The sequence below is a fragment of the Anomaloglossus baeobatrachus genome, chromosome 2, assembly GCF_048569485.1.
Source record: "Anomaloglossus baeobatrachus isolate aAnoBae1 chromosome 2, aAnoBae1.hap1, whole genome shotgun sequence".
Taxonomy (NCBI): domain Eukaryota; kingdom Metazoa; phylum Chordata; class Amphibia; order Anura; family Aromobatidae; genus Anomaloglossus; species Anomaloglossus baeobatrachus.
This window is the reverse complement of record NC_134354.1, coordinates 608,582,533-608,609,487: the sequence shown is the minus strand read 5'-3', so window position 1 is coordinate 608,609,487 and position 26,955 is coordinate 608,582,533. Positions and strand designations below refer to the sequence as shown.

Here is a 26,955-nt window from a genome sequence, read left to right as displayed (position 1 = left end):
TGTCATTAAAAAGTCTCTGCAACATGAAATGACAAGATATTACCAAATGTACTTTCTAATTGTATTATGGCTCCTATTATATAATGAATATGAAGAGTTATTCCAGGGCCAGCTCCAGGTTTTTGTGGGCCCCAGGCAAAAAAGTCTTAGTGGGCCCATGCACACTTACCTACATAGATACGTGCACATACAGGCATGGGTACATATTAAAAAATTCTCAAAAAACATATAAACAGACATAAATATACAGTCATATACAGTGACATACATAGATATACACATCATACATGCACACTCAGACACATTAGAGATAATACTAAAATGGGGAAGTCGGCAGCAGCATCACTCACCTTCCCCGCTTGTCTCTGTTCAGCTCCTCCCGGGCATGTGGCTGTGCCGACCATGCTGTGTGAAGGCCATCACTAACAGACATGGCTGCACAGTGCACACTGACACTGCTGTATATACGTCACAGAAGGGGCTGAGGGTAAATACATCCCTGGGGCATAGACAGCACTGAGGGGGGCATACACATTACTGCAGGATGCTAGGGACCTTAGGGGCATAAACATTACTGGGGGCCAGTGGGAAATACACATTACTTAGGGGATGCTGGGAACTTGGGGAGACATACACGTAGTGGCCCTGGGGATGCTGGGGGCCTATGGCGCATACACATACTGGCTCTGGGGACAAAGGCAGGCAGCAGCACTGTGGGATGCGGGGGACCAGCAGCCTCTCCTCTTCTTCTGTGAGACAGGAGCGCATTGCATGCTAGTTCGACACACAGATGAACTCTGGTCTGCGGACGTGTGCTCTGCTGGTTTAAAGTGCCAACAGATAGTAAAGTGAGACTGCCAGCCGGAGCACTGACTGTGGTTCCCGGAAATCTGATCAGGGGCTGCAGGATAGCTATTGACAACCTGCTCCTGCCGACCACGAGTGGGCCCCCCAGCTGTCCAGGGCCCTGGCACTTGCCCAGTTGCGCCGGGTGCTGACACTGGCCCTGGGTTATTCCCATGTAATGAAGTGTCATACAGTTGAAATCATAAGTTTACATACACTATATAAAAAGACACGTATGCACATTTTTCTCACTATCTGACATATGAGAATAAACCTTTCCTATTTTAGGTCAATTAGGATTACCAAAATTATTTATATTTTCCAAATGCCAGAATAATGAGAGATAGAGAATATTATTTTTAATGCCTTTTTATTATTTTCTGTAAAGTCGAAAGTTTACATACACTAAGCATACTATGCCTTTAAACAATATGGTGCAGCCCATATGATGATGTGATGTCTTTGGAAGCTTCTGAATCTTAGGTTTATTGGCAACATCTTGAGTTAATTAGAGACACACCTGTGGATGTATTTTAATGCACACCTGAAACACACTGCTTCTTTGTGTAGCATCATGGGAAAGTCAAAAGAAATCAGCCAAGATCTCAGAAAGAGAATTGTGGACTTGTACAAGTCTCGTTCATCCTTGGGTGCAAATTCCAGATGGCTGAAGGTGCTTTGTTCATCTGTACAAACAATTGTATGCAAGTACAAACAAGATGGCAATGTCCAGCCATCATACCGGTTAGGAAGGAGACAGGTTCTGTGTACCAGAGATGAGCGTGCTTTGGTCAGACATGTGCATATCAACCCAAGAACAAAAGCAAAAGATCTTGTGAAGATACTGGTGGAAGCTGGTAAGATTGTGTCATTATTCATAGTGAAAATGAAGGAAAGCGATCCAGCTGAGTGACCAGGTGATTTTTTCAGTGCAATACAGACATGGCATAGTCGTGGTTAACGCGTTTCTGGCTTAACGCCTTTAATCATAACCATGGTTATGATTAAGGGCGTTAAGCCAGAAACGTGTTAACAATGACTATGCCATGTCTGTATTGCACTGAATAAATCATCTGGTCACTCAGCTGGATCGCTTTCCTTCATTTTCTCATTGCTGCGGCCAGGGCAGGGCCGGATCCGTGTCTGAGGTGCAGTGAGGTCAGACGTGGGTGAGCTGGATTCCATTACAAATTATTCATAGTGAAATAAGTACTGTATCAACATCGACTGAAAGACCACTCTGCCAGGAAGAAGCCATTACTCCAAAAGAAACATATATACATTTTTGTAAATGCACACAGGAACAAAGACCTTACTTTTTAGAGACATGTCCTGTGGTCTGACGAAACTAAAATTGAACATAATGACCAGTGTTACGTTTGAAGAAAAAAGGGAGAAGCTTTAAAGCTTAAGAAAAACAAGAGTGACTGGTGTACTTCACAAAATAGCATCATGAGGTAAGAAGATTATGTGGCAATAATAAAGCAACATCTCAATACCTCAATACATCAGCTAGGAACTTAAAGCTTGGGTGGAAATGGGCAAATGGACAATGACCAGAAGCATACTGCCAAACTGGTTACAAAGTGGCTTAAGGATAACAAAGTCAATGTTTTGAAGTGGTCATCACAAAACCCTGATTTCAATCCTATTGAAAATGTATGGGCAAAGCTGAAAAGGCAGGTGCGAGCAAGCCAAACATGTACAAACATGGCTCAGTTACACCAGTTCTGTCAGCAGGTATGGGCCCAAAATCCTACCGACTATTGTGTGAAGCTTGTGGAAGGATATCTAAAATATTTGACCAAGTCATGCTTTTTAAGGGCAATGTTATCAAGTACTATGAAATGTATGTACATTTTTTACTTAATCCTAAGTGACCTATAAAGGGGGAAGATTTATTCTGATTTCATGTCAGATAGTGAGAAAAACATGCATATGTGTCTTTTTAGATAGTGCATGTAAAGTTTTGGTTTCAACTGTAACTAGAGTTGTGCATCACTTTATGATTAGTGACACACACTGATCTTGAGAATGAAGGGGGCACAGTACTTTATCAGCATTATGGCCCCTTAAAGCACCACTCCAGCATTTTTTTTCAATATTGCACTGGCACTTTAAATTTGGGTCCCCTGCCCCTGTCCCTAATGTGATACTTACCATTTTCATATTTTTTCAGTGCCGCTTTGGTGCCATTATGTAACTGTAACTTCTGACTGTCCGGAAGTCAGACGTTACGTCACAAGCTACCTATGCAACTCTACGAGAGCCATAACAAAGCAAGAGCAAGGCTGTCATAGACTTGCATTGAGTTGTGTCCTCCAGCGCACTCAATGAAACACTGTAGCTGCTGGCAGGTCAGAAATGTCTGAAGACAGACCATAGCAGCAGTGATAGGAGATAGAAGATGAAGCTGCCAGATGGTGAGTATAAGCCAGGGGTGAGGGTACTTAGATTTAAAACATCACTCCAGTGGTGTCATGTGAAGTTTGGTTCCAGGCCCATTAGGTGTCTCAATAGCGTCGGGCTCTTTTTACACTGCAGAGCCTGACATTCAACCTGATGTCTCCTAGTTGTTGAGCCAGAGCTGGGCATTGGCTGTTTCATATGCACTGTTCCCCAGTCCTGCAGAAGTTAATTCCTCCTGACCTGGGAAACTCTGCTATGAGCTCCAGTTGTTAATTACTAATCACAGCAGTCTCCTTCTTATATAAGATTCTGTATCATACAACTCAGTGCTGATGATAGCTTCAACTTGTACAGCGATTCTAGGCTTTTCATGGTGATCCAATTTTGGTGATCTGTAGTGTGCTTATTGTGCGGTGTGGAAGTTTCCGAATTGTCTGTTTACGTCCTCCCTTTTATGTTATTTTCTCCTATGCAAGTATAATCGCTCATTTGTGTTTGATTGCCATGTCTACGAGTTTTTGTTTTTTCCCTTGTCCGTGTTTAGCTTTGGGGTTTATTGACTACGGTCCCGGCTCACCCCTTGGGTGGAGGAGGGTGAGGGGAGTTACACTAGGGCTTGGACAAAAGTTAGGGTTACACTGGCAACTCAGACCTCGCTACTATCAAGCGTACTTCTGAGCTAGGGGACAGCGCAGGGTCCCCAGTCTGAGGGTCAGCCTTGGTGTCACTGTCAAGTCTTCCTATCCCAGTGACAAGTGGTGCAATAAAAAAGAGTGCTGAAGGTATGCCTCAGTAATTTTCTGTGCACAGAATGCTTGGAGTCTTTTTTTCTCTTGAATATAGCTGAGCTGCAGTTCTTCTGCACAGTAGATTGCTGGAGAGCTTCATTGTATAAGTCATAAAGTGACAACACAGTGTATAATATGCCATTACATTATGAGATAGAAATAAGTCTTTGAATATTACTTTAAGCTTACTGTTTGCTGCTTGATATATCCGCGTAAGGTGCTGAAATGTTGGAAGTGTGAAAAATAATCTTAGGCTATGTGCACACGCTGCGTTTTTTTGACGCTGCGTTTTTGTGCGTTTTTGGCCGCTAAAAACGCACAAAAACGCACCTGCGTCGAAAAAACGCGGCAAAAAACGCACGTGTTTTGCCGCGATTTGGTGCGTTTTTTTGCTGCGTTTTGCTGCGTTTTTGCTCACTGCGTCCTTATGCGTTTTTTATCAGTGAACAAAAAAAAAAAGGTCTGATGTCATTTCCTTCTTCAATGTGTTCTTCATTCTCCACTAGTGTATGCAGAAGAGCAGACAGCTGCAGAACTACAAGGCTCAGCATCCTCGATCCAATAGTGTATGCAGGACAGCAGACAGCAGCTGTCGAACTACAAGGCTCAGCATCCTCCATCCAATAGTGTATGCAGGAGAGCAGACAGCAGCTGTCGAACTACAAGGCTCAGCATCCTCCTTCCAGGACTGTATGCAGGATTTCTTTGCCCCCCCAAAAAAAAAAAATGACGTGGGCTTCGCCATATTTTTGTATGCTAGCCGGGTACAGCAGGCAGGTACGGGCTGCCCCCAACCCCCAGCTGCCTATTTGTACCCGGCTGGGAACCAAAAATATAGGGAAGCCCTTTTTTTTTAAATTATTTCATGAATTTCATGAAATAATTTAAAAAAAAAATGACGTGAGCTTCGCCCCATTTTTGAGTCCAGCCGGGTACAACTAGGCAGCTGGGGATTGGAATCCACAGTGCAGGGTGTCCATGCTTTCTGGGCACCCCCGCTGTGAATTGCAGTCCCGCAGCCACCCCAGAAAATGGCGCTTTCATAGAAGCGCCATCTTCTGGCGCTGTATCCAACTCTTCCGGCTGCCCTGATGCCGGGTGGCTAGCCAGGTAATAATGGAGTTAGGGCTAGCTGTATATTATCAGCTAGCCCTAAGCCCGAAATTCATGGTGTCACGCCAATATTAGACATGGCCACCATGAATTTCTAGTAAAGATAAAAAAAAAACACAACACAGAAAAATATTTTTATTAGAAATAAAACACAACACAATTAGTGACTCCATCTTTATTGAAATAAACCCCCCTCCGCAGTAATCCTGGGTCAGGGTCCCGCGCCGTCCAATCAGGATCCAATATCATCTGATCGGTTTGCTGGAAGGCAAAGCGATCAGATGATGTGTCAGGATCAAGTGCCTGAATCCCATCATACATCAGCTGATTGTATAAAAGCCGAGTATACAATCAGCAGATGCATCAGTAGAAAAAAAAAAAAAATAATACTCACTTATGTGCTGAATTACCGGCAGCTCCCGGAGCGATGAGGCGGGAGTCTGATCCTGTCCGATCGCTGCAGCAGCTGCCGGTAATCAGGGATGAAGTCTCCTGACGCATCCGCTGATACCGGCCGGGCGCCCGCGTCAGCCCGAGACTCGATCAGCTGATGCGTCAGGTGACTGCATCAGGTGATCCATCGCCAGGTCCTGTAAGCAAGGTCCTGCCCCGGGGAGACTGCGCACAGCCGGAGCGGGAGCGGCGATACCGTGACAGGAGCTGGGAGCGGGCATGGCACCGCGAGGCTGCAGACAGGTGAGTATAACTTTTTTTTTTTTTATTCTACTGTTAACTTTTGTTTTCGCAGCCGCTTCCACCTCCTGCCTGTACATGGCGCCGCACGGCAGCATACATGCACAGGACGGGAGATGGCGGTGACGGTACTGGGAGGATTCATGCTTCTGTCTATACTGACAGAAGGAATCCTCTTCCTGTACACGTCACTTTACTACCCACCTCCTGCGCTTATAGCTGCGTTTTTGGTCTTAGAAACGCACCAAAACGCAGCTATTTGCGTTTCTCATTGCGTCTTTCAACATCCCATTGAACTCAATGGATGAAAAGCGCAGTGAAAAACGCGGGAATAATTGACATGCTGCGTTTTTGTGGTCACCACAAAAACGCAGCTGAAAAAAAACGCTGTGTGGGGACAGCAAAAATGAAAACTCATAGACTTTGCTGGGGAAGCAAAGTCATGCAGTTTTGAGGCCAAAAACGCACCCGAAAAACGCGCAAAAACGCCGAGAAAAACGCACCGTGTGCACATAGCCTTATTGTTTCAAAGGAAACGTAGTGCTGCCATTATTGTTGAGCACAGCATACTCTGGAACATTCTTTATATGACTCTACAGGACATACACATATAATTGAAGCATCCTTTTCTATGTTTTTGGACTGAAGTGTTCTTAGAGTAGCACGTTATACAACTTACTAATATACTTTAATTATCTAGGTGCTCCAATTTTTCAGGTATCCGCTTTTACGCAACACAAGGCAGTGTTTCTTTTGTCAAGACATCATCTGTGCTGTGTGTGTAGGGGGATGGCCGACTTACTCATTTCAACAGTTAAGACATCTTCATTCTCTGTCTAAGTCAATGCATAGACAGAGTAGAAAATATGTACAGATTGTTACATGTCCACCAAGACCTGCTCTTGTAATGTTTAATTTTGTCACCAGGCAGCACCATAATCATTCTGCCAGCAGTGCAAGTGGTAGGCAAACTGTCGGGGTCAGAATCTCTGGGTGTGCGTGTAGGAGGTGATTATGCCCCCCCCTACAGATTTATGATAATTGTCTTTGTTGTAAAGATAATGTGTTTTAAGTACCAAGTATGCTCTTAATGTATATGAAACATAGCTGGAGAAATAGACACGAACTGCAAATCCAAAAATCATTAGTTGATCTAATGCCGCCAGGCATAAATTTATGTACCCGAACATGAGGTTCTTGGTTTAACATTCTGATCAGACTGTATGAAGCCCACTGCCACGTCATGGCGAAACTCTAAGGTGGTCCCTAACTAATTTGAAGCCTTAAAGGTGTGGCGCCATGTGCCAAACACCGCCGCGGCGACAATTCACCAGCAGGGCAGGTGGCCTGGTGCCTCAAAACACCTATACTGCAAAGCTGAGTCCCCATGACTCCAGGCCACACTGCCCCACTGACACAAAAGCACCACAACAATGGCCACCACACAGCACAAACACCCTGTGAAAAGAGCTGGACAACTCATCTTCCACAAGCTGTCAGTATGTGAGCTGAGAGCAAAAAAGGCTAAACCCCTTTTGTTAATGTATTTTATAAAATTACTACTACTGCTAGTGAAGTGCAGGTCCCTGATGTAGCAAAGCCAGGACTGTGTAGTGGCTTGAGCCACCTAATAGTCGGGTAAGAGCAGCGGTGGGTAAGAGGTTAGATAAGATAGGGGAGGAGTGACAGAGGCCAGTGGGTTGGTTAAAGAAATAGGCCATGCAAGAGAGAGTTTTGCAGAAGGGTTTGAGGAGTAAAGACGTGGCACGCTGTCAGGTAACTTCTTAAAGGTCCAGAGCTTACTGCTCACCCCGGCATGCTCAGGGAAGTCGTACGACTAGACAGCCTTTGGGGCCCAGAAGAGAACAACAGTGAAAATAAGCATGGGGAAATGGACATATAGGTACCCAACAGTTTGCAGACGAGATCCAAGATACAAAAAACCGCAGAATCATCAGGAGTGAGGCCATGTCTGTCATAGTGTGGAAAGAATATACTGTTCAAGTAAGGTTTGCCAAGACTACTCCGGTGTCACCAGTTTGTCTACTGCATTTAAGATGGGGACTGGTTGCGGGGTGATAGACACCAAACCGAAAAAATAGTAAGTGCTGCACACCCTGCCCCAAGCTGTACACACACACTGACTCTCTCTGGCAAAGGAGTGCGGAGCCCCCATGACCCATTGTCTGTAGCATCCTTCAGTGGCACTGCGAGCAGGGTCATTCCTGGCACAACCCTTCAAGAGGAGCTGCGAGGAAGACGCCTTCGATGAAAAGACTACTGTCACGTTTGTCTCCCTGCATGTAGAGACCAGTGACAGCCTTTGGACTGGAGTCTCTCATCTGGCTCTCTACATTTAAATGGGTTTTGTTTCTCTTGTCACTGAAGTGGTTAAGTGTCAGTTTGTCTCTTGCAGCCCTTCCAAACAGTTCCTTACTGAGTGTTTTCAGCTGCACTCACTTTGTAGTCATGCCCTTCAGCTTTAAGTTGTGGTGTATCCCAGCAATCCATGCTGAAGATACAAAGTCATTTGGTTGCTAGCCACCTTTGCGGAAGGTTCTACAGTTGAAGTTTCTTGTGCTCAATATATATCCTTTTGGTTGTTTTTCCCCCCTGTTTGTCTTTACTTACCTTTTGGGTGTTAGTGCAGCAGTGAGGTCTAGTGAACCCCACCTGCCCCTCACTAGTCAGGGCTACTATAAGGTTTTCTGAGGGTCTCAGGTTCCTATTAGGCAACAGTTGCGGAGACTGTATAGGGACTGGCTAGGAGAGGAAGGACAGCTTCAGGTGAATATAGGAGGTGCCCCACCAACCCCTCTCACTAGTTCCAGGGCCTTCCGCTGTACGTGTGTCCCCAGTGCCCCCCTTTCTTGTAATTTTTGTTGTGCAACAGATGCACGTAGGTCTGAACGCACCCCGCCATGCTTGCTACACCCAGCAAGTGTGACAACAACTGGCCATTCAAACAAAGATGGCAGGTCATAGCCTAGGGAGACCATATTCGATTTGTAATGGAAGACAGACTCTGGGGGTGGTACGCATAGGTGGTGGTTCATGCGCTGGCAGAGGCTTTCCAGGAGGGGAAAAGGGGGCCTTCCGGGGCCTTCAGGATGGTGCTGCAGCTTAAGGACGGTCTGCCGAACAATGGCCTTCCTGCCTCACTGACTGTGCACTCGCCATTCCAGTGAGGAGACAGAGGCCACCTTCCCATGAGTTATATTGGAGCCCCGAACTGGTGCAGCACAGGTGGCAGGTTCTCCGGCAGTGGAGAACATTGCCCAGGGGAACAATTCAGCCATTTATGTATAGGTTGCTGAATGAAAGACTAGTTGGGTCTGAAGACAGTCACAAGTCATGTACCATAATTAAGTGCCTGTTCTGAAACGCCCTTTCTCAGTTGTACTGTTTGAATGAGAGATGCACAGGATTCTTCTACGTTCTGTGGGGTGGGAGGGAGCGAGTCATGAGATCTGGTCCCTGATGTTGGCCCAGAGCGGCCAAAGTTTTGTTTGTTTTTCCCCCTCTCACTTGTTTTGTGCAGAATGTGTTTCTCTCTGCTGGAAAGTGGAACTTTTGGGCAGGTGGCATACCTGCTCCCACCTACACCGTGAACACTGCCAAGGCCCGATGGACTTTGCCCTTGCCCCGAGAACATTGCCTCTTTTGTCACAAAGACTTTGCCCTCGTCCCCAAGGACTTTGACCCATGGAACCCTACCCACACCCGGTGCTCTGGGACAGTGTTGTGTAAAGGAATGGGTTTGGCACTGTCATTCACCCTGTTAGGTTTTGCAGGTGTATGAGCGATAATGCTGATGACAGTGAAAAGGACTTCCTATGGGTGACTTGTTTTAAATGTTTTTACGCTTTTTTGGTACCCAAATGAGCGAAGTGGACTCTGATTGTCAGCCATTATTAATATGAACTCATTTAATATATGTTTGTAGATTTGTGGTCAGAGACAACCATATCTAAAGCCCACTTTACACGCTGCAATGTATCTTACAATGTGTCGGCGGGGTCACGTCGTAAGTGACGCACATCTGGCATCGTAAGGTACATTGCAGTGTGTAACAGCTACGTGCGATTGCGATTGAACGGTAAAACGTTCATCACACGCACGTCGTATATTCCTCAGAAATTGAACGTGAGGTTGCTCATCGTACCCGGGGTAGCACACATCGCAGTGTGTGACACCCCGGGAACGGTGAACACAGCTTACCTGCGTCCTGCGGCTCCCGGCCAGCAATGCGGAAGGAAGGAGGTGAGCGGGATGTTTACGTCCCGCTCATCTCGGCCCCTCTGCTTCTATTGGCCGGCTGCCGCGTGACGTCGCTGTGACGCCGTACATCCCTCCCACTCCAGGAAGTGGACGTTCGCCGCCCACATTGAGGTCGTATGGACGGGTAAGTACGTGTGACGGGGGGTTACTCGTATGTGCGGCACATTCAACAAATTGAATGTGCCACACATACGATGGGGGCAATGCAAATCGCATACGATATTGTATGCAAAATTGCAACATGTAAAGCAGGCTTTAGTGGGGAGGCATGTAGGAGGTTATCTCACCCCCCTACTGTTTTAAGCTAATTGTGTTGTAAATATAATGTGTATTAGGTGTCAAGTATGCTGTTAATGCACTTGATAAAATTACTAACTCTGCTAGTGAAGTGCGGGTTCCCGATGTGGCAGCACCTGAACCGTTTAGCGGACAGTGCCACTTAGGGGTCGGGCAAGAGTAGTAGTGGGTTAGAGGTTAGATAAGATAGGGGAGAAGTGACAGATGGCCAGTAGGCTGGTTAGAGATATTCCTGGCAAGAGGGAGTTCTGCAAAAGGTTTTGAGGAGTAAAGACATGCAAGGTGTCAGGAGACAGTCTGGAAGCTCTGAGGTAACCCCTTAAAGGTCTGGAGCCTACTACTCACCCTGGTAGGCTCAGGGAAGTTGTGTGACTAGTCAGCCTTCAGGGCCCAGAAGCGGATAGCGGTGAGAAGTGTGGGGTAATGGAAACACAGGTGCCAGGCAGCTTGCAGATGAAATCCAAGATAGCAGGGATAGGTCAAGTGAGAGTACCACAAAAATACATTAACCACTGAACTGTCAAGAGTGAGGCTATGTCTGTCATAGTGTGAAAAATAAACTACTCAAGTTTTTGTTTGCCCAAAGTACTCCAGTATCACGTGTTTGTCTACTGCACCTATGATGGGGACCGGCTGTGGGGTGAAGGACACCAACCTGAAGAAAATAGTAATTGTCGTACATTCCGCTCAGAGCCATACACACACTGACTCTCTCTGGCAAAGGAGTGCGGAGCTCCCATGGCCCGTTGTCTGTACCATCCTTCCCTGCAGGCTCTGTCCAACCACTGAGATTGGGGTGGCTGACATCTGTAGTCTCACAGCATGGGTGTGTGTGCTTAGCAGCTGGAGTATCAGCTCCATGGTTTAGCCAAAACTCCCAGCTTACTGCTGGGTTTTGCCAAATATAGTTTTACTTGCTTTCGCACCCCTTGATCACAGCTCCTTTTAATCTAGGGATTTTTCCCTTTTACTGTGTAAGGAGATATACCAATTGTCCTGTTCCCTCTTGAAAACACCAATGTTATTGTTATAATGTAAAGTGTAATGTGCTATGTGAATTGTAATGTGTTGTAGTGTAGTATTGTAGTATGGTGACAGTAGGGTCAGAGACGGTTAATGTTTGGGACTAGCCCATATTGGGAGGGGCTAATGAAAAGGAACAATGACTGTTTCCACTTTGAAGATCAGATAGGGCCCAGGGTGTGACAAAGAAAGACTTAAGGTCTGAGAGAGAGAAGATGCTAGAGCAAGGGATAGTGATATCCACATGAATGAGGAACAGAGAGTGACCGAGTTACAGATCGATCTTTGAGAGTCGGGTAAGAAGACTGACTGGAGCACTAAGTGATTGGACGAGATGAGTCCTGTTACAGGACGGAGGAGATTGGGAGACAAAGTGAGTGCCCCAGGTGGGGGTTTCCTAACTGTTAGCAAGCTACAGGCTATTTTAGATCATATTGACATTATCCCCTTAAGAGGACGAAAAACGCTGGAGGAAATATTTAGTTTTACGGACTGTAGTGTGGAGCTAGGCTGGGTTGTGGTGAAACAAGTGAGACTACCAGAGGATGGAACAAGTGAAGTGGAGGGAGTGAAGAAAATGTGTCTAAAGATTAGAGATGAGCGAACCGGTCGCGGTTCGGCTCGAGGTCGGCTCGCCGAACGGGGGTCCCGCTCGAGTTCGGTTCGTCGAACGTTCGACGAACTGAACTCGAGCCAATAGGCTATAATGGGAGGCAATCACAAACACATAAAAATGCATGATAAATGTACACAAACAGTTAATAAACATTGCCATAACACTTACCGGTCCTCGCGATCCCTTCTGCACTCTGTCTCCTGCCGCTATTCCATCCGATGATCGCTGAATCCTCCCGTGACCGGCACTGCCAGCAGAGATGCAGGACCTGTCGTGACGTCAGAATAGCCATGTGACCAGTCACGTGGCTATTATCTCATTGGCTACAGACTGGTCACATGACTATGACGCGTCATGTAGGACCTGCAAGTGCATCTCTCCGGTACACGGTGCACATATGTGTATCGCCGTGTACCGGCGACATGCTCTAGCACACGGTCGACTCCCCGTTCCGTTAGGGACCGGCTGACACAGCCGGTCATTAACGGAGATCACCGTTGCCATAGCAACGCAGTTAGCGGTGACGTCACCGCAGCTCCGAGAGCACCGTTGCTATGGTAACGCGTCTGTCAGCGTTACCGCTGTTACCGCTGACAGCCAGCACTGATCACTCACGGAGTGAAGGCTGCACGCTGCTTCCCGATTGTAGTGAGGATTGTACTGAGGATGAGGTTCCCCAGCCCCAAGTGATGAGCTGGTGCACCTCATCCTCACTACAATCGTCACTACTACTACACTAGTGAGGATTGTAGTGAGGATGAGGTTCCCCAGCCCCAAGTGATGGGCTAGTGAACCTCATCCTCACTACAATCGTCACTACTACTACACTAGTGAGGATTGTACTGAGGATGAGGTTCCCCAGCCCCAAGTGATGGGCTGGTGAACCTCATCCTCACTACAATCGTCACTACTACTACACTAGAAAGAAAGAAGACAGAAGAGCAGGATCGTGGAGGGCTGACAGGGGGTAATAAAGATGGAGTCTCTAATGTGTCTGTGTATTTATTTCTATTAAAGTATTTTTTCTCTGTGTGGTGTCTTTTTTTTAACCCTTTATTGGAGATTCTTAATGGCCGGGTCAAACGTGCCTGACATTAAGAATCTCTGGCTTAATACTGGCTAGTAAAACAAAGCCAGTATTAACTCATGATTACCCAACAAGCCACCCGCCTCCAGGGCTGTTGGAAGAGTTGGATACAGCGCCAGATGATGGCGCTTCTATGAGAGCGCCATTTTCTGGGACGGCTGTGGACTGAAATCCGCAGCAGAGGAGCCCAGAAACCTCGGGCTAACCTGTGCTGCGGATTCCAATCCCCAGCTGCCTAGTTGTACCCGGCTGGACACAAAAATGGGGCGAAGCCCACGTCATTTGTTTTTTAAAAAACAAATAAAAAATGCTTCCCTGGATTTTCCATTGCCAGTGAAGGTAACACCAAGCAGTGGGGGTTAGCAGCCAGTAGCTGCTTGGATTACCCTTAGCTAGCAATACAAAAAATGCAGCGGGAGCCCATATATATTTTTTTTAATTATTTATTTAAATAACTAAAAATAAAATGGGCTTCCCTGTATTTTGATTGCTGGACATCACAGTGCTGTAAAAATAAATCTTTAAAAAAATGACGTAGCGCTCCGCGGTATTTTTGATTCTCAGCAGATAAAGCAGACAGCTATGGGTTGCCACCCCCATCTGCCTGCCGTTACCTTGGTTGGCAATCAAAATACAGGGAAGCCCATTAATTTTTTCTATTTAAAAAATAGTTAAAAAAAAATGACGTTGGGTCCCCCCATTTTTGATAGCCAGCTAGGGTAAAGCAGACGGCTGTAGCCTGAAAACCACAGCTGGCAGCTTTACCGTGGTTGGGGATCCAATGTGGAGGTCCCCTCAGGCTCTTTTTTATAATTATTTTATAAATATTAATAATTACACAATAAAAGTAGGGTCCCCCCCAAATTGGATCACCAGCCAAGGTAAAGCGGACAGCTGTGGTCTGGTATTCTCAGGGTGGGAAGGTCCATAGTTCACAGCCTAAAAATAGCAGGCCGCAGGCACCCCAGACGTGGCGCATCCACTAGATGCGCCAATCCTGGCGCTTCACCCCAGCTCATCCCGTGCCCTGGTGCAGTGGCAAACGGGGTAATAAATCGGGTTGATACTAGCTGTAAAGTCACCTGAGATCAAGCCCAGCAGTTTGTGATGTCATGGCGTCTATTAGATACCCAACATCATAAACTGTCTGTACTAACAAAAAAAAAAAAAATCGACAAAAGAAATTTATTTGAAAAAACAGTCCCCAAAACATTTCCTCTTTCACCAATTTATTGTAAGAAAAAAAATAAAGGGGTCCCACGACGACTCTGGACCGTCTAGAATATCGGGGGGGAGACACTCAGGGAACGTATCCCCCATTTTCTAGGAGTGCGGACCCTTCATGTGAGGAGTGTGGGTGCAATGAATCTGCACTCACTCTCCCCGGGTCCACAGCAGCAGAGTCCATGTCGTAATGGTTGCTACCAAAGCTGCAATGCCCTGCTCATGAGGTAAGGCCATGCCTAATCAGGAGAACTACTGTAGAGGAAGCTCTGCTCACTGGTATATAGGTGCTCAGAGGTAATAATAGATAAAATTAGTGAGTAACCTCGGCACTCTAAATCTCCCAGACTAAGTCAGTAAGTCACAACGGATAGTAATGCAAAATCACTCTTTATTGGTCCGTATTAAGAAAAAAAAATTTTCATAAGCATATATGTTTTTGTCCAAAACAAGTTACAAATGACGTTTCGGCCTGAGCCTTCGTCAGATTGGACTTATCTGCTTGTAATCATGAAAAATGACAATAATCAGTATCACATAAGAGTGAGAGAACAATAACATAAACTCGAACAATGTAGAGGTACAATTGGGATGCAGCAAAAAAATTGCAACACAGCAAGAAATGAAACACATGATACAAATGTCATAATACAGTACAAGGACAATATAGTAATGACAAATATGGGGTCAGAGTAGGCTTAGACAGCTCTGGTACGAAAGAAATGTCAATCATAAAGTAACATGTGCAGTAGGTGTAGAGCTACAGTATGCATGGCAGAACTAATGGGTAGACTGACCATAGAAAAAGAACGGAGAAAAAGTGGATAAAAAGTGGAGAAAAAAATGGAGAAAAAGTGGAGAAAAAGTGGAGAAAAAGTGGAGAAAAAAGTGGAGAAAAAGTGGAGAAAAAGTGGAGAAAAAATGGAGAAAAAATGGAGAAAAAGTGGAGAAAAAGTGGAGAAAAAGTGGAGAAAAAGTGGAGTAAAAATGGAGAAAAAGTTGAGAAAAAATGGAGAAAAAGTGGAGAAAAAGTGGAGAAAAAAATGTAGAAAAAGTGGAGAAAAAGTGGAGAAAAAAATGTAGAAAAAGTGGAGAAAAAATGTAGAAAAAGTGGAGAAAAAGTGGAGAAAAAGTGGAGAAAAAAGTGGAGAAAAAGTGGAGAAAAAGTGGAGAAAAAGTGGAGAAAAATGGAGAAAAAGTGGAGAAAAAGTGGAGAAAAAGTGGAGAAAAAGTGGAGAAAAAGTAGAGAAAAAAATGGAGAAAAAGTGGAGAAAAAGTGGAGTAAAAATGTAGAAAAAGTGGAGAAAAAATGTAGAAAAAAATGTAGAAAAAGTGGAGAAAAAGTGGAGAAAAAAATGGAGGAAAAGTGGAGAAAAAGTGGAGAAAAAGTAGAGAAAAAAATGGAGAAAAAGTGGAGAAAAAGTGGCGAAAAAGTGGAGAAAAAGTGGAGAAAAAGTGGAGAAAAAATGTAGAAAAAGTGGAGAAAAAGTGGAGAAAAAGTGGAGAAAAAGTGGAGAAAAAGTGAAGAAAAAGTGAAGAAAAAGTGAAGAAAAAGTGGAGAAAAAATGTAGAAAAAAATGTAGAAAAAGTGGAGAAAAAGTAGAGAAAAAGTGGAGAAAAAAGTGGAGAAAAAGTGGAGAAAAAGTGGAGAAAAAATGGAGAAAAAGTGGAGAAAAAGTGGAGTAAAAATGTAGAAAAAGTGGAGAAAAAATGGAGAAAAAAATGTAGAAAAACTGGAGAAAAAAATGGAGAAAAAGTGGAGAAAAAGTGGAGAAAAAGTGGAGAAAAAATGGAGAAAAAAAGGAGAAAAAGTGGAGAAAAAGTGGAGAAAAAGTGGAGAAAAAGTGGAGAAAAAGTAGAGAAAAAAATGTAGAAAAAGTGGAGAAAAAGTGGAGAAAAAAATGTAGAAAAAGTGGAGAAAAAAATGTAGAAAAAGTGGAGAAAAAGTGGAGAAAAAGTGGAGAAAAAAATGGAGAAAAAGTGGAGAAAAAGTGGAGAAAAAAGTGGAGAAAAAGTGGAGAAAAAGTGGAGAAAAAATGGAGAAAAAGTGGAGAAAAAGTAAAGTAAAAATGGAGAAAAAGTGGAGAAAAAATGGAGAAAAAAATGTAGAAGAAGTGGAGAAAAAGTGGAGAAAAAAATGGAGAAAAAGTGGAGAAAAAGTGGAGAAAAAGTGGAGAAAAAATGGAGAAAAAGTGGAGAAAAAGTGGAGAAAAAGTGGAGAAAAAGTAGAGAAAAAAATGGAGAAAAAGTGGAGAAAAAGTGGAGAAAAAGTGGAGAAAAAGTAGAGAAAAAAATGGAGAAAAAGTGTAGAAAAAGTGGCGAAAAAGTGGAGAAAAAGTGGAGAAAAAGTGGAGAAAAAATGTAGAAAAAGTGGAGAAAAAGTGGAGAAAAAGTGAAGAAAAAGTGAAGAAAAAGTGAAGAAAAAGTGGAGAAAAAATGTAGAAAAAAATGTAGAAAAAGTGGAGAAAAAGTGGAGAAAAAGTGGAGAAAAAAGTGGAGAAAAAGTGGAGAAAAAGTGGAGAAAAAATGGAGAAAAAGTGGAGAAAAAGTGGAGTAAAAATGTAGAAAAAGTGGAGAAAAAATGGAGAAAAAAATGTAGAAAAACTGGAGAAAAAAATGGAGAAAAAGTGGAGAAAAAGTGGAGAAAAAGTGGAGAAAAAATGGAGAAAAAAAGGAGAAAAAGTGGAGAAAAAGTGGAGAAAAAGTGGAGAAAAAGTGGAGAAAAAGTGGAGAAAAAAATGTAGAAAAAGTGGAGAAAAAAATGTAGAAAAAGTGGAGAAAAATTGGAGAAAAAGTGGAGAAAAAAATGGAGAAAAAGTGGAGAAAAAGTGGAGAAAAAAGTGGAGAAAAAGTGGAGAAAAAGTGGAGAAAAAATGGAGAAAAAGTGGAGAAAAAGTGGAGTAAAAATGGAGAAAAAGTGGAGAAAAAGTGGAGAAAAAGTGGAGAAAAAATGGAGAAAAAGTGGAGAAAAAGTGGAGAAAAAGTAGAGAAAAAAATGGAGAAAAAGTGGAGAAAAAGTGGAGAAAAAGTGGAGAAAAAGTGGAGAAAAAAATGGAGAAAAAGTGGAGAAAAAGTGGAGAAAAAAATGTAGAAAAAGTGGAGAAAAAGTGGAGAAAAAGTGGAGAAAAAAATGGAGAAAAAGTGGAGAAAAAGTGGAGAAAAAGTGGAGAAAAAATGGAGAAAAAGTGGAGAAAAAGTAGAGAAAAAAATGGAGAAAAAGTGGAGAAAAAGTGGAGTAAAAATGGAGAAAAAGTGGAGAAAAAAATGTAGAAAAAGTGGAGAAAAAGTGGAGAAAAAAATGGAGAAAAAGTGGAGAAAAAGTGGAGAAAAAGTGGAGAAAAAGTGGAGAAAAAATGGAGAAAAAGTGGAGAAAAAGTGGAGAAAAAGTAGAGGAAAAAAATGGAGAAAAAGTGGAGAAAAAGTGAAGAAAAAGTGGAGAAAAAATGGAGAAAAAGTGGAGAAAAAGTGGAGAAAAAGTGGAGCACCCTTTGGTGCCTTTCATGTGGCACTAAGGGGTGCTTAGCTTTGTATTTAGCCAAAAAAATGAAAAAAAAAATGACGTAGGGTTCCCCCTAGTTTTGTAGCCAGCTAGGGTAAAGCAGACGGCTGCAGCCTGCAGACCACAGCTGGCAACCTCACCTTAGCTGGTAATCCAAAACTGAGGGCACCCCACGCTGTTATTTTAAATTAAATAAATAATTAAAAAAAAAAACACGTAGGGGTCCCCCAAAATTGGATCACCAGCCAAGGTAAAGCAGACAGCTGGGGCCTGATATTCTCAGACTAGGGAGGTCCATGGTTATTGGACTCTCCCCAGCCTAAAAATAGCAGGCCGCAGCCGCCCCAGAAGTGGCGCATCCATTAGATGCGCCAATCCTGGTGCTTCGCCCCAGCTCATCCCGCGCCCTGGTGCGGTGGCAAACGGGGTAATATATGGGGTTAATACCAGATGTGTAATGTCACCTGGCATCAAGCCCTGGGGTTGGTGAGGTCAGGCGTCTATCAGATACCCGACATCACCAACCCAGTCAGTAATAAAAAAAATAGACGACAAACACATTTTTATTTGAAAAAACACTCCCCAAAACATTCCCTCTTTAACCAATTTATTAGAATGAAAAACAAATCCAGGTCTGGTGTAATCCAAGGGGTTGCCATGACGATCCACACTGTCCCAGTCAATGAAGAGCAGGATGTTCCCCATTGGCTGGGAGAGCAATGCAGTGACCTGAGCTAACATCAATGGGTCAGCCCAGGTCACTGCAGGGCATGACAAGTGCTGCTGTCAGCGAGGTACATTACCTGCGCTGATCTCCAGCACACTGACAGCCCCTGTCACTGAGTTCAATGACCGGCGTCTTCACAGCCAAGCATCGCGAGAGGCCCGTGACGTCACCGCTAGTCAGTCTCGGGTCGGAAGCGAGAGGTGATGTGACAAGCGGCGGCCATGGAGGACAGTGACAGCGCTGAGGTCGGGATGGCGGGACTTCATCACCGCAGGTAAGCCGAGCGGGACCATGTGAGTGTGTGTGTGTGTGTGTGTGTGTGTACGTGTGTACATGCCGCGGGCAGGAGGGGGCGGAGTGAGCTGAGCGGGGAAGTGTGGGCTTCCTGCACGTAACTAGGATAAACATCGGGTTACTAACCAAAGCGCTTTGCTTGGATACCCGATGTTTATCTTGGTTACCAGCTTCTGGCAGGCTGCCAGCGATGGCTCCTGCACACTGTAGCTGTAAAAAGCCCTGCTTTTTGCTGCTAGAACCGTTCTCGAACGTCTCTAGAACTATCGAGCTTTTGCAAAAAAGCTCGAGTTCTAGTTCGATCTAGAACAGCCCCAAAATCACTCGAGCCTAGAACTGGAGAACCACGAACCGTGAACCGCGCTCAACTCTACTAAAGATGCTATGTGCTAATGAAAAGTATAAGAAGACATGTGCCCGCTACCTTTTGTACATACAGTCATATGAAAAAGTTTGGGCACCCCTATTAATGTTAACCTTTTTTCTTTATAACAATTTGGGTTTTTGCAACAGCTATTTCAGTTTCATATATCTAATAACTGATGGACTCAGTAATATTTCTGGATTGAAATGAGGTTTATTGTACTAACAGAAAATGTGCAGTCTGCATTTAAACAAAATTTGACAAGTGCAAAAGTATAGGCACCCTTATCAATTTCTTGATTTCAACACTCCTAACTACTTTTCACTGACTTACTGAAGCACTAAATTGCTTTTCTAACCTCATTGAGCTTTGAACTTCATAGGCAGGTGTATCCAATCATGAGAAAAGGTATTTAAGGTGGCCACTTGCAAGTTGGTCTCCTATTTGAATCTCCTATGGAGAGTGGCATCATGGGCTCCTTAAAACAACTCTCAAATGATATGAAAACAAAGATTATTCAACATAGTTGTTCAGGGGAAGGATACAAAAAGTTGTCTCAGAGATTTAAACTGTCAGTTTCCACTGTGAGGAACATAGTAAGGAAATGGAAGAACACAGGTACAGTTCGTGTTAAGCCCAGAAGTGACAGGCCAAGAAAAATATCAGAAAGGCAGAGAAGAAGAATGGTGAGAACAGTCAAGGACAATCCACAGACCACCTCCAAAGACCTGCAGCATCATCTTGCTGCAGATGGTGTCAATGTGCTATGGTCAACAATACAGCGCACTTTGCACAAGGAGAAGCTGTATGGGAGAGTGATGCAAAAGAAGCCGTTTCTGCAAGCACGCCACAAACAGAGTCGCCTGAGGTATGCAAAAGCACATTTGGACAAGCCAGTTACATTTTGGAAGAAGGTCCTGTGGACTGATGAAACAAAGATTGAGTTGTTTGGTCATACAAAAAGGCGTTATGCTTGGAGGCAAAAAAACACGGCATTCCAAGAAAAGCACTTGCTACCCACAGTAAAATTTGGTGGAGGTTCCATCATGCTTTGGGGCTGTGTGGCCAATGCCGGCACCGGGAATCTTGTTAAAGTTGAGGGTCGCATGGATTCAACTCAGTGTCAGCAGATTCTTGACAATAATGTGCAATAATCAGTGATGAAGTTGAAGTTATGCAGGGGATGGATATTTCAGCAAGACAATGATCCAAAACACCGCTCCAAATCTACTCAGGCATTCATGCAGAGGAACAATTACAATGTTCTGGAATGGCCATCCCAGTCCCCAGACCTGAATATCATTGAACATCTGTGGGATGATTTGAAGCGTGCTGTCCATGCTCGGCGACCATCAAACTTAACTGAACTGGAATTGTTTTGTAAACAAAAATGGCCAAATATACCTTCATCCAGGATCCAGGAACTCATTAAAAGCTACAGAAAGCGACTAGAGGCTGTTATTTTTGCAAAAGGAGGATCTACATAATATTAATGTCACTTTTATGTTGAGGTGCCCATACTTTTGCACCTGTCAAAATTTGTTTAAATGCGGATTGCACATTTTCTGTTAGTACAATAAACCTCATTTCAATCCAGAAATATTACTGAGTCCATCAGTTATTAGATATATGAAACTGAAATAGCTGTTGCAAAAACCCAAATTGTTATAAAGAAAAAAGGTTAACATTAATAGAGGTGCCCAAACTTTTTCATATGACTGTAGTTTTCATCAAAATGCTGTTGAGTAAAATTAACTTTTAATGACAATATTCTTCAATGTACTGGTTAATATTTGGTCCTGCCAAGCCGAAGCCATCGGCATCATATGGCCTGCAGTTGTGTATCACTTCAGTCACAATAATCCTCACATCCAGAATGGACCCCCTCTTTCATATAGCGTGCCACAGTGATGAAGACACAGACCTCGCCCATGACTACTGCCGACCTGATCACTTCTGCCAGACCACACCATTGTCCAGCAACAGACTCCATAGGACCAACCCAATGTCTTTGTGGGAGTCCAAATCTCTCTATAGGCATTAATGAGTGAAGGCAGGGGCAACTCTTGGGATCTGGAAAATAGAGTGGCTTGCACTAAGCCTGTCTGGTTAGCCATTTTTAGCCACGTTATATTAATTATAATTTAAATACAGTATATTATTAAGTTGTATAGCTTACTATTTTACTATAGTATGCCTTATTATTTTGGGCACGTTTCAGAATAATTTTTATACAACTGAACAAACCTATTAAGATAATTGAAATTTCATTAATAGACTAAAAATGTTATCTCTGTACACTGTCCTTCTTGTTGGATTTCTGTAATCTTTTTTTAAAGTAGAACTGTAATGAGCAAGCACTGTTACATGTGAGCCCCAGTAGTATTCACTTTTCATATCTATTTACAATGGCAATACTCAATACCGCTACAAAATCCAATACTTTGGTCTTACTTTCTCAACCTCTGAAGTTAACATGAATCTGTCGCAATTCCCTGTTGAGACAAAACACACCTTTTAAGAATTTAATTTACTGACAGATTTAATCAGATATCTCTCTTGACTCTAACAATATCAAATATATGTTCTAAGTCAGTAAATCTAAGCTTTTTGCTGTTTTATATATACTGTATATACTTTTTGTTCAAGTGATTGTTTTTTTCTTTTTGTTTTTACAGATTACGTAATATGTCATCACACATTGGCCAAAGTTAAAATATTCGATGGGTACTTGGAGAAAAGCATTTGGAAGACAAAAGGCATAGAGATAAAATGTAATATGAATGTTAACCTTTGAACACAGTTTATTTTTTTTTTTATCCAAAAAGCTCCTAAATGCTGTGCTAATTTATAATAATACAAAGTTATAAGAACTAAACTTCTACTATTTTGCCAAAGAGCTTCAAAACCACTGTTGTCTTTCATTCAACCATAGATTTACACAATAAAGTTCTAGCTGCATGTAGTCAACTCTAAAAGCTCATCCGAAAAACAATACTAAAGTTTGATTGGGTTCTTATTCCTCCTGAAATAATAAGTAAAAAGTAATCAAAAAGTTCTGTTTACGCTAAAATGATGACCATAACACTACATCTCATGCCACAAAAAAAACAAACTTTGAAAGCTGCTTTGAATTCCTGTGTCTCAGGGTATAGCAACACAATAAAAATTGCATTTTTAGAGTTCATTTATTTTGCAAAGCCATTAAACAATGTTATTAGATATTGCTGGTTCTTGGAATGTGGAGATGAAAGACAAACATAAATAAAATCTCTGTGCTTTTGGCCAAAATTGGGTTTGACTGTAGACGTGTATTCCAGTCTAAGCAAATTAGGCCAGTTTCAGACATCCGTGTTTAATCATGTACAAGCCCCACGCATTGGTATGGTCATACATGTGTCATATGTGTGTCACATGTGTGTCACACGTGTTACATCTGTGCTTGCATACATGTGGCACATACCAGAGAAAACACGTGTTTTTGAAATAAAAAGATTTTCTATATTCACTTGTATCCAGTGCTGCTGTTTTCGGCTCTTCTGTCTCCTGCTTCTGACCCCCACTAACTATGCTCATTGAATATTCACTGCAACTTTGACTTGGAATCAGGAGCATCGCTGGAACCAGCATTTCCAGGGACAGTGCTAGGGACCGCATCATGGACAGCATCACTGGGAAAAGCGCCGGGGACAGCATTGGGGACAGCATCGCCGGGGACAGCATCGGGAACAGCAGCGGGACAGCATCGCCGGTGACAGGTGAGTATCTAGCAAGCAGTGTGTGTGCAGTGACGTTCAGGAGGTCATTGGAGTTCCCAATGAACTCTGATGACCTCCTGATGACACCCCCGCGACACCCACGCTACAGCTGATGTCACGACGATGACTTCACGGGTTCATCAGAATTCATTGGGAACTCGGATGACCTCTTGAACGTCACTGCACACACTGCTTGGTGGATACTCACCTGTCACCGGCGATGCTGTCCGCAGCGCTCTCTCCGGTGATGCACCTGCTTCCAGGTCCAAGCTGCAGTGAATATTCAGTGAGCATAATTAGTGGAGGTCGAAAGCAAGTGACAGCAGAGCCAAAGACAGCAGCACTGGATACAGGTGAATATCACTGAGGGGAGGTGTCTCACTGATGTCACATGGATCACATCAGTGTTTGGTCCATGTGACATCCGTGTTGCTGTAGAAAAAATAGGCATGTCTCTGTGTGTACGTGCGGGGCTACGCAGGGTCACACAGTCCGTGTGAAAACACGGATGTGTGTGTAACTCCAGAGAATTATTATTATTTATTATAGAATAACATGGGTACGTGTGGCATCCGTGTTAAAAACGGATGTCACACGTACATGAAACATGGCCGTCTGAAACCGGCCTTAGACATCTTTTTCTGTCATGCAGAACCAGGTGTACTTGTTGCCACAAGTTCCCGATTCTGGCAATTAAAGAAGGTCCCAGTGATAACTTGCATCAACAGGAATACCCATCTTGAGTATGTGCATACATAATTTTTTTCAGGAGGGTCCTTTTTGAAAAGTGCAAAATGATCAATATATGCATTTCTATGTAGAAAAGACATGCTGTTCATATCTTCAGTCTTTTGAGCATCATAAACCACTTCAGGCTTCCAAGGACGCCAAGCATTTAAAAGAAGAAAGCAGACCATACATCAGGCATTTTCCATTCTGAAGATGCTTTGTAGTTTGCAATAATAATCAATGAGAAAGCTCAAAAGACGCCAGCGTTTTATTAGTAATTTTCTTCAACAACCACCAGGGTTGTTGAATTGAGTTAAAAAAAGAGGTTGGAAAAAGTCAGCAAAAATACGCCCCAAAGACGATGGGAAAACACTCTAAAAACCTCTATAAACATCACAAACATCTCTTAAGCGCCCAGAAAACAGCCAAATATATTAAAATAGACTCCAATATTACAAAATACCAGAGAAATGCAGCATTTCCTGAAATGTCTTCCATTTGAAAGACTATTGAAATGGCAAGGTGCTTGTATGACACACTGCTCTGCTCTACTCCCTCCAACTACTATTAATTATAGCAGATGCCAGCAGTGAGATCAGTAAGAAAGTATGGTGTCATTACATATCTCACACAGGAGAAAGCTGTTTATTTTTTCCCACCTGTATGATCCTATCCTGCTTATGATTGAATAAATAACCTGGAGGACTGGCGTTAGATGTGCAGATAATATGAAAACTTTATTGAGCACAAAATGTCAAAACAGTAAACAAAGTAAAACCGCCATTATAATCAAGCATGAATGGGGCAATAGAATATCAGGTTAGTCATAAACCTAAATAAATGCTCAAAGGACTACAAGTGCAGAATAGCCAGATAAGATCACACAGGTGGACATGGGTAGAACAGCGGACATTATAAAGTCCAAATGGACACAATTCTGCTGAGACAGAAAGTTAGATCACCAATCTGTATTGAGATTTATATACCAAAGCTTATAAAGTACTATGTGCAAATCAGTGTCTAATCAGAGTTCCAAGTGGTCATAAGAGCCCCCAAGTACCGGACCTCCAGTCCCCCAACGCATGTTTCGCCAGGGATTTATTGGAGCTCCATCAGGGAGGGAAAATTCTGCTTATGATTGGTCAACATCATGCAGGGGAAAAAGTAAACTCCCCAGAGAAGAATCTTTGGTAATGCCTCTTTGGTCATAACAGGAGAGAAGATCCTCCTATGATTGGTCAACGTCATGCAGGGGAAAAAGTAAAGAAAAACAACAAATCTCTGGTAATGCTTCTTTGGGCATAGGAAAAAAAAATAGAAACTAAATTTTAAAAGCTAACATTTAATAGAGATGAGAAATAAAAAAATTAAAAACTACTTTGCTGTCCATGACGTGACCAGTTTAACATGGTAAAACTGGTGAAAGTTCATTTTTGCTATATGCAATACTCACCAAAATCTTAGTCATAAACTTCAGCAGTCTTTACACAAATGACTCCAGAAAATAAAGTACAGAAGTTTGGAACATTTTAAGAGGAAAATAAAAACATTTCTAATTTTAAAAAGAAATGCATGGCAGCACTGCATAAGAGAAATCCATATGAAAATAAAACTTTAATGTTTATGGAGTGCATCATAATGAATGTCTGATAACAGTACATTTTGTTCTCTTTATAATTATTTGACAAACTTGAATATAGCAGTTTGTAATTACGAGTTCCATTATGCAGAAGTGTTTGATCACCCTAAGTGTGATTATGAGCATCTTGTTCAAGTATGTTCTTTTACTAATTTGCTTCATTCTCTTTTTGCAGATAATTTTGAAACCACTTGTCTCATGGTAGATCAAAGCCTTTAAATCTAGAGTGCAAAGGTCTACTCTGCCTTATCATTTTGTTCATCATAGTGGAAGTTATCAATGTGATAGAAATATTTGAAGTGCTTTATCCTCTTCAAGTGCCCTTGTCTGCTTTATCTCCTTCTGATTTCCTGCTTATTTCAGTACTGCCTACTTACCTTCTTTATTGTGAGCTTTAAAATGATTGTATCCATTTTTGTAGAGACAGAAATGATAATGAGATTAATAAAAAATATCTACTTCTTTATATTCTGTAAAAATTTGTTCTTAACAATGCTATAAAAACACATTTGTGCCTCGGTGCAAAAAAATGACCCACTGCACTTTTCTGAAAGACGGACTGATGAAAGCCGGTTTATTATTTCTTACTATGGCTTTTATAACCTATCCATTCTTTTCAGTATTTAAGTTCAGTAACAGTCAATCCTTTTTTAAAAAGAGATAATCTTATTAATACAAGTAGATAAATAATGCTTGCTGTCGTGAAGGACAAATCAATTTAAAATGTGTTTCCAGTGCTGCTTACAATCAAAAAATTACCATTCAGCTTTATAGAAACATTGTATTTGGGTATCCATAGAATTAGCATAATATTTTTGGTCAAATTAAATTGAGAATTCAGGACCCAATTTATCAAAGAGTTTTCGCTAGAATTGGCGTCTAAGGCTATGTGCGCACGTGTGCGCTCTGCACGGCACCTAAAAGGTGCGCTTCAGAGCGCAGCTGAAAAGCTCCGTTCTGAAGCGCATGGTGCCGGCGAGAACGTGCGCTCTGCCTGCAGCTCCTGCCATAGACAGAGCAGGGACTGCTGGCAAAGCGCACGGAAGAAGTGACATGTCACTTCTTAGAACGCAGCGATTCGGGCAGCAGCCGAATCGCTGCGTTCTAATATGCCACGTGCGCACGGCCCCTGCACAATCTCCATAGACTGTGCAGGGGACGCAGGACGCATGCAGTTACGCTGCGCTACAAAGCGAAGCGTAACTGCATGAATTACGCACACGTGTGCACATAGCCTAACTGTTGATGGTTTTTTTTACGCCAGTTCCGCCAATGTTTTGAAAAGTGGGCAACACTCATGGAGAAATGGCCATGGCCAACAAAACTCATCATAACTTACAACAAAGAAGTGGCCTATTATGCTAAAAATGTAATTGAATCCATGGCTAGAGTACATTTTTTATGGTGGCACATAGCAGCTGAAAATTCATTAGGAGGCACATTTCTCTTAACAGATCTGGCTCCATTTTATTCCAATGGACTTTTCATCAAGTCTTTTGTACAAAATGACAGCCCTGGTGGCTTAGGTCCTAAATCTTTACAATTGTTCAGTGCCATGGGGTATTCGC

General features: G+C 42.9%; 1 long non-coding RNA gene across 2 annotated transcripts in view; it reads left to right on the top strand.

Annotated features, from left to right (window-relative positions):
- Positions 1-25,910, top strand: part of LOC142291903 (uncharacterized) — a 46,797-nt gene extending 20,887 nt beyond the window's left edge. For both annotated transcript variants that reach the window (XR_012750554.1, XR_012750553.1), the window contains exons 2-3: positions 21,940-22,035; positions 25,563-25,910. This is a non-coding gene — a long non-coding RNA (uncharacterized LOC142291903). The remainder of the gene's footprint in view (positions 1-21,939; positions 22,036-25,562) is intronic.
- The last annotated feature ends 1,045 nt before the right edge of the window (positions 25,911-26,955 follow it).